This window comes from Lepus europaeus, unplaced genomic scaffold (genome assembly GCF_033115175.1).
Source record: "Lepus europaeus isolate LE1 unplaced genomic scaffold, mLepTim1.pri SCAFFOLD_92, whole genome shotgun sequence".
Taxonomy (NCBI): Eukaryota; Metazoa; Chordata; class Mammalia; order Lagomorpha; family Leporidae; genus Lepus; species Lepus europaeus.
In genome coordinates, this window is record NW_026909617.1 from 461,112 (window position 1) to 469,639 (window position 8,528).

At 61.1% G+C, this 8,528-nt stretch overlaps 1 pseudogene; it reads right to left on the reverse strand.

Moving 5' to 3' along the window:
- Window positions 1-475: 475 nt before the first annotated feature.
- LOC133755732 (sodium-dependent neutral amino acid transporter B(0)AT3-like) lies at window positions 476-7,765 on the reverse strand (annotated as a pseudogene).
- Between the last annotated feature and the right edge of the window lie 763 nt (window positions 7,766-8,528).

Here is an 8,528-nt window from a genome sequence, read left to right on the forward strand (position 1 = left end):
ACAACCTGGTGTTAAAATGGAAATGGCATAGAAAATTAATTAATTTGAAAAAAAATTATGTAGGATCTCTGTCTTTAATGCGCTGTACATTGCTATTTAATGCTATAATTAGTAATCCAATGGTAGTTTTTTCACTCGATGTTGCTTTATGGGCAAAATGTTGAAATCTTTACCTAATATACACTTAACTGATCTTCTGTATACAAAGAGAATTGAAAATGAATCTTTACATGAATGGAAGGGGAAAGGGAGTGGGAAAGGGGAGGGTTGCGGGCAGGAGGGAAGTTATGGGAGGGGGGAACCCATTGTAACCCATAAGCTATATTTTGGAAATTTATATTCATTAAATAAAAGTTTAATAAAAAAATAAATGAAAAATAAAAAAAGTAAAAAAAAAAAAAAGACATGGGGAGCCAAGAGTCCTGCAGAGTCGGTGGGAGGACATGATGAGGTCACCCACGGCCATCCCTGCCCCTCAGTGGGCCCTGCTGTCTTGCAGCCTCAGGCTCCTGTCCAGCCATGTGTCCTGCTGCTGCCTCCTGCACTTGGCCACCAGCCGGGCTAGTGTGATGCCTGGGACCCACAGTGCGGGCAGCAGGGACACGAGCACACAGATGGCTTGCACCCAGCCAGAGTAGAGTTTCTCCTGTCTGGAGGGGAACTGCTCCTGCAGGGGGCACAAGAGAGAGAGAGAGCTCAGCCTGGAGGGGGCAGACCCCGGGCTCCAGACCCCAGGCCTTGGGCAGAGCGAGGCTGACCCAACCACCTGTGCACGGAGGCAGCCCCAACTCCTCCCTGGGACTACAGGAGGGCAGCATCCTGGGTGCGTGCTCAGGGATGAGGGAGCTGGGGCTTGAGGTTCCCTCTGGGTAGAAGCCCTCAGGGCAGGCAGGGGCACGTGGTCCCCACCCACTGGCCTCCAACACTTGTGGACAGGTGAGGTGTGGTCTGAGACCCCAGGGATAAAGCAGAAAAGTCTCACTTCCCCCAGGCAGACCCTGAGGGATTCCGGTGCTCACTCTGGGAGGGGTGGCCCAGGCCAGGTGTTGCATGGTCACCTGTGTGGACGGGGCAGGGAGTGACCCTTCTCCAGTCTGCCTCCTGACCTCTCCCAGACACTGGAATTGTTGCTTCCCTGGCTGCCTGTCCCCACAGCAAGTGGAAAGTGTGGGCTGGAAGGACCAATGTCTCCAGGGTCTGGACACTTCTCTGAGGCCCTCGAGAGGCTCCGGTCCCACCAGGGTCACCCTGCAGGTCACTGTGGCCCCTTGATCACCATGGGAGGACCTACATGCTGGGGGTTCCAGGCCCAGTAACTGGGCAGCCTGTGGGCCAGCAGGATGAGGTAGGCCAGGAAGATGCTCAGGAGGAGCAGAGGGCTGGCCACAAGCCACGCCACACACCAGTAGAGGCCTGCTCACCGCCCTATCATCCACACGATGTCATCACAGAACCTGCACAGATGCTGGGCTCAGTGGCACTGCGGAGCCATCCCCACCCCCCAGGCTCCTCATGGACCTCAGCTCACCGCTGTAGGCCGTAGACGTAAATGACCCCACCACCTTGACGAAGGTAAAGACGATGAGGTTGAGGGAGGCCGTGTAGCTGTCGAAGATCTCAAGCCAGTAGCTTCTGGACTGCAGTGTGAAGCAGGTGGCCGAGAGCAGGCAGGCCAGGCAGACCAGCCCTGGGGTGCAGGGGGCTGGATGGGAGTCCTGCACCTACCCCTCTCCCCCACCCTGCCCTGCCTGCCAGAGGTGGGCGAGGGCTTGGCCTCAGCTGGCCACAGTCAGGGCAGGTCCACCTGCATCCTGCCCAGAGCTGCTGGGCTGTCCTCAGGGAGCAGGCTGGCCTGGTGCCCCTGAACTCTGTAGGGGAGGCGGCAGGCATCCCTATGGCTGAGCTGTGCACTCACCCATGAGGGCCTCCTTGGGGACCCCCGTGGGGACGACCCCCATGTCCAAGAGTGGCGTGATGATCCCCTCCATGTTGCTGAACATGGACAAGAGCCCCAGGGTGAAGAGCATCCCGAAGAAGAACACGGCCCACATGGGCGCCCCCGGCATGGGCAGCACGGCCTCCATGAAGATGATGAAGCCCGGGGCCCCAGGCACTCTGCAACCTGGAGGTGGGTCACGTGTGTGGGCCAGGGGTGTGCCTGCAGGGATGCCATGCCCACCATCCCTCCAGGAGGCTCTAGGTGCCTGGAGCCAGGATCTGTGCCCGGCTGCCCATCAGCCCAGCCCTGAAGCCACCCCACTGGACAAGGGCTCCACTGGACTCCGGCAGGCTCACAGCCCTTTGGCCTGGCCCAGTGCCTGGGGTTCCCAGGGTGGCCCTGCAGCCCTGCATGCACTACCTTGTCCAGGAAGTCCTCCAGGTGGCAGACCCTCAGGGGCAGCAGGGGCAGCAGGGGCAGCCTCTCTGGCTGTGTGGCATTGAGCTGTGTGAGGACGGCCTCCTAGCTAGCCCTGTAGATGCTCTGTTCCAGGAAGTTGAACTCATCAATGAGGCCCAGGATGTTTTTGTGGGGACACAGGGTGGAGCTGTGGGGCCTGTGTTACCACCCACTGCCTGAGCCAGCAGATGTATCCAGGCACAGGGCCCATGGCACCCTGGGGGCCCAGCCCGCCCACGTCTCTGCTCCTGCGGGGAACCCGTGTGCACTATTGTTCCAGGAGGGGGCAGCCTCATCCTTCAAGCCCCGGGCTGGCACAGGGGCATTGTCTTCTGCAGCTCAGCTGAAGGGCCCAGCCTCCCATTTTCAGGACTCGCAGGTCAGCATTCAGGGGCTGAGAACCCCCGCCCCGTGACCTGAGAGCCCCTGTCCGCCCACACCCGGCATCATGCAGCTCCCGAGGTCGGCTTTGGGGCTCGCTGTCCACATAGCTGCTCCTGTCGCCCTCCCGCACAGTCCACTGAGCCCTGATCTGGGCATTGAGGCTCCCGGCTGGGGTCCCAGCAGAGCCCAGCCCTCCTTTGTCAGCTTTCTGGGTCGCTCAAGCGCCATGTCTTCCGCAGGTTTGCTGTGTTCTGTCGGCAGCCAGTCTGGCTGCTCAGAAGGCCCCGTGTCCAGTGTCCTAAATGCGGGAGGCCATGATGTGCCTCACGGAGGAAGCCGCGTGTCAGGTGGGTGCCAGGCATGACAGCGCCATTGACCACGCTCAGTGCAGGGGCGTCGGTGCCTTGTATGAAGCAGGGTCTCACGCAGCCACACAGAGTAGGGACAAGTGCGGCCAGGGGAGGAAGTACGAGCCTCATCCTGATGCCCCAGGCACCCAGCCCAGCGCCCCCAGTGTGGGCATGGCCGCCAGAGTGGGAGCCCCAGCCCAGCGCCCCCTCACTCAGTGCTGGCAGAGACCCAGGGAGTGGGAGCCTTGGAACAGAGAGAAGCATCTTTGCATGGTGCAGCATGTCCGCCACTTGCTATGCTCCATGGAACCCCGGGAGTCAGGCTGAGATGTGACAGGACCCTGTCCTTGGGGTCTGGGTGGAGGAGCTGGAGAAGCTCCTTCAACACTGGTGAGGGTGGCGCTGAGGTGAGGCACACACACATGAGGCACACATGAGGTGCACACATGGGAAGCACACAGGCGCACATGAGGCACACACACACGTGAAGCACACACATGCTCAGTGCTCCTGGGGCACCGGCTCCAGCAGCACTGCCCATGGCTGGCCTGTCCTCTACCTCCTCCCTCTGAGCGGTGTGGGGTTGGCACAGGCACCACCATTGGCTCTGCATGTGGGGGCCGTCCTGAGTGCCAACGGGTTCAGCAGGACCCTTGGGTGCCTGGAGCCCCCTCTTGGGAATGCGTACTCTGCAGGAGCAGGGCTCCCTATGCCAGAGGCTGCAGCCCATCCAACACCCCAAATGAGACATGTCTGGACGGCCGGGCGGAGGGCCTCAGGGTTGCTCGGGCGGCATCGGCGTACTGGGGCTGCCTTAGGGCCATGCACTGTGCACATCTCAGAGCGGAAGAGGCCTCCTGTGATCCTGGAGGCCCCAGGCGCACGGGGTTCAGTGGCAGCCCCCCAGAGGTTCCAGGGGGCACCCCTCTGTCCCTGACTCGGGGCCCACTTCCCCCAGGGCAACCTCAGCTCCATCCATTCCTGAGTTTCATCTGCTGAGACCCCTTTTCCAGTGAGAGTCCTCAGGAATGGTGGCATGCCTGCCCCACCCCTGCCCATGGCGTGGCCTAGCCTCACCTGTCCAGGCACTACCCGTGGTCCGTGGTGGCCTTGAAGCCCATGACAGAGAAGATGGCAACAGAGGCTTACAGGGAAGTCATGCTTTTCACCAGGGAGATGACCACGGCATCCTTCTCACAGTTGTTCCTGCACATGGGGGTACTCAGGGCCTTGGGAGGGCCCCCTGCCCACTGACCTGGGCCCCTCACACAGGGGTACTAAGGGCCTCGGGAGGGCCCCCTGCCCACTGAGCCTGGGCCCCTCACACAGGGGCTGCATTCAGGGCCCCCTGCCCATCAAGCCTGGGACCCTGACATGGGGGCCTTCCCCTAGGGCCCCACTGAGCCTGGGCCACGCCCCACTGCCTCACTCTATTCCTTCACCGTTTGTGGAAAGGCTCAGAGCTGCACTCAGCACCCTGTGGGCCCCAGACCTGCCCCAGGCCACAGTCAGGCTGGGCACACACAGCAGCTCCTGGAACAGACAAGCCAGGTGGAGCCCACCCCAGGCCAGCAGGTCCCACAGCACCGTCCCCAGCTCAGCCCTTGCTGGCTGGCACTGCAGCGCCAGGGTGCCAAGCATCCTGGGGCAGCCACCCACCTGGGCGGGTTGTAGCTGGCAAAGGCGATGTGTCCACCGAAGTCCAGGACAGAGAGAAGATCTGGGTGGCTGCATCCAGCCACACCCGCACATTCTGGAGAATCTGCATCTGGAATGTGAACACAGCAGATGCTATTCCAGAACGTTCCCTGGCCCTTTTGGGTCACACCACAACCAGGTGTGACCTGTACAGATTCCAAGAACCGTTCAGGACTTTGTGCCAGGAGGGAGCTTGCTTGGCGTTGCAGCTGACATGGCTCCCCTGTTCTGTGATGCAGCCAGCAAGCTGTGCCTTCATCAGGCCCACAGCAGAGCATGGCTGGCACTTGGTGGTGGGGCCTAGAACAAGATCTGAGCTGACTCCAACCAGGGTATGCTCCCTGCCCTCTCCCACGTGTGGCTTTGGCTGTGTGAGGCCCCTGGGCAGGGGCATTTGCACCCACTGCCCCATTTTCCCACTGCTGGGTGTCTGGAGAGACAGCCTCATGCCCAGGTGTGCAGCTGATTCCTGGTGGTGGTCAGCAGCCCTGGAAACCCCCTTGGGATCCTGGACCAATGGAATGGTCTAGAAGCGCTGCAGACTCCAAGGAGAAGCCCTTTGGTCCTGTGTGCCACACCTGCTGGACGCTTCTGCCCCAGGTGACAGCTGATTCCAGTTGGCCCCTCCCCCACACTCCCACCTTGTCAGCACCTGGATTTCCTGCAGGTGCACAAGTCCACACACCCCAGACCAAAGTCCCTGCCCCGACCCTGCTGAGACCCCGAGGCCCTCATCCTTTGCCCACTGGGTGCCCCCTGCCCCCTTCCACTTATGTTAGGGGTGAACAGGTAGCAGAGCCCATATGTGGCATGCACACCCTGCCCCAAGAGCCAGCAGGGCCATAGGTGCCAGCACAGTTGACCCTGCAATGGAGTGGCCCCCACCCTTCAGCCGAGCCATGCTCTCTCACCTCCCTATGAGGCTGAGATGGGGAAATGAGGCCCAGGGCCTGGTGTGTGAACGGATGGGGATCTGGGTGGCCCCTGGGTCCAGAGAGGACCAGTGACCAGGAGAAGTCACCTGTCCACACTGGCCACGCCCTCAACCATCTTGTTGCCATCCAGAGGGCAGCAGCTCCAGGGCAATGGGTGCTGGAAGGAGTTGAGGAAGTACCACAGCACCCAGGTGCTGTAGTACAGGCTGACCAAGAGGACACCTTGAAGCAGCCCAGCTCTGCGGACAGCAAGGACAAAGCATCACATAGCAGGGGAGGAGTGGTGCCGCCACGTGCAGAGCAGGTCCTCCTGGGGAGCTGAGGAGGGGGTGGCCTACCTACGCCGCCCAGGTAGGGGGAGATGGCCATCCACACCCCAGTGCTGCCCCTGCGCAGGTTCTGGCCAATGGCGAGCTCGATGTGGAAGAGCAGGATCCCCTCAAAGACCAGGGCAATGAAGTAGGGGATGAGGAAGGCCCCTGCCAGGACACAGAGGTCAGGGGATGGCCACCCTCTGCTCCCCATTGGGGCACCTGGTGTGTTGCTGGTGGCCAGCCCTGGTTCTGGCCGAGTGTGGTTGGCATAGCTGCCAGCTGCATACTCAGCCTCGTGGGAGAATAAACCAGCCGGGCGGCACTGTGGGGCAGACTCAGAGGCTGTCTGTGTGGTCAGTGTGGACAGGCAGAGTGTGTGTGGCCAGTGTAGACAGGAGTGTGTGCAGCCAGTGTGGACAGTGTGTAAGTGGCCAGTGTGGACAGGCAGAGCAGGCACTGCCAGTGTGGACCAGCAGAGTGTATGTGGCCAGTGTGGACAGGCAGAGTGGTCATGGCCAGTGTGGATAGGCAGAGTGGGCACGGCCAGTGTGGACAGGTGGAGTGGGCATGGCCAGTGTGGACAGGCAGAGTGTATGTGGCCAGTGTGGACAGGCAGAGTGGCCATGGCCAGTGTGGACAGGCAGAGTGTATGTGGCCAGTGTGGACAGGTGGAGTGGGAATGGCCAGTGTGGACAGGCAGAGTGGGCATGGCCAGTGTAGACAGGTGGAGCAGGCAAGCAGACACCTGGAACAGGAGCTGGCATGAGGATGAGGAAGGGCCACCAGCTCAGAAGACCCTGGAACTGCCCAGGAGCGAGGAGGGTGAGTGCGGCCATGCAAGATGTGGAGGTATTCTTTACAAAATTCCAAGTGACGGGTGATGGGCACTGAGTGGCTGGGGTGAGACCGCCCCTCAGCACAGCCTGGGGAGGAAGGGGAGTAAGAAGACAGAATGTTCCGGCATGTTCAGCCATGCTTGCTGCATCTGGAAACAGGTGCCATAGCAGCGCATTGGGGCGGCTGCTCCTCCCTCACCTGCATCCCTGATGAGAGGCCCCCTCCCCTGACCTCTGTGTCCCCAAGGCCCTGGCCCCTGGGGGGATCTCCCCAGGTTCCTCACTGGAGAGGGTCGGGCATGGGCATCCCAGGCCTGCTCGTTAAATGGGGGCACTTGGGCAACAACAGCCCTGAGGGCAGCAGCCCCTGGCTGGTGCACACATGTGGCAGCACAGGTGCATCCATGATGCTGGTGAGCCTGGGGCTCCTGTCACCCCACAAGGAGACTTGGGATATGCCAGCCCCCATGAACATGGACACCAGGGTGATTGCCCCCTGGAGACTGGCTCCACACCAAGGGGCAGCGCCGCTGGGAATGGAGCTGTGTGCTGGCCTGGGACCCCGTGTGCGGGCCCCTGAATTCCCCGGGGCTCAGACACCAAGGCCAGGCTCTTCCTGGGGCCCCATGTGTCTGGTTTCCTGGGATGGTGGTGCTGCCCAGGGGTCAGGGGTGGGGAAGGCCAGCCCCTTGGCTACCCAGATGTGGCTGGCAGGCTCACCTTCACCATGGGTCTGGCACAGGTATGGGAACCTACAGATGTTCCCCAGCCCCACAGCAAACCCCATGCAGCTGAGCAGGTACTGGAGCTTGTTGTCCCACCAGGGCCTCTCATCCTCCTGCGCATCCATGGCTAGGTCTGGGCTGAGGTCCTGGGCCATAGCAGTCCAGTGGCTCAGGGAGCATCCAGACCACACTGCACCTGCACCCTCTGCTGTCCTGGAGCCTGAGCGTCCCCTCCATCACGTCCTCTGGTTTATTTACAGGAAAGCCGGTGGAGCCTGGTTAATTGGTAACCTGGTGCCTGGCCATGCCCGCATCCCCAGCCCTTCTCCCACAAGCATGTCCAATGTCAGCTGCAGGCTGGTACCACCATGGAGAGAGCTGTCCCTGCGACAGCCGTGTGCTCTTGTTGGGGATGTTCAGGGGCATGGTGAATTGGTTTTAGTTATTTATCTGTAACAAGTGTTTTGATGTTGAGGTAATGCAGACTCATGCTCATTGGTGACAGGGTCAGAGGTCCCCGCTCCCCTCCCCCACCCTCGGTTTGCCAAGGTGGCCTGTGAAGCTGAGTCAAGGATGTGGACACCTCAAGACCCAGAACATCCATCACCAGGGAGCCCCACCCTCCACCCAGGACCCTGGCAGCCCCTGACCTCCCCATGCCACACAGTTCCCGACAGGGTCAGCAGATAAAGGCTGTTGCCTGGCCACATGTGGCTGTGGTGGCTGTGGCTTCCCTGCTTCTGGGGCAGCATAGGAGGGGGCTTAGTCCTCAGGCCACACCTGTCTCCTGACACCTCGGGAGTCTGAACATGGCTTCCTGGCCAGTCCTATGTGGCCTGTACCAGGGGCTGCACCTGCTCCCTAGCCCAGCCTGGGGCCCTCAGAGTG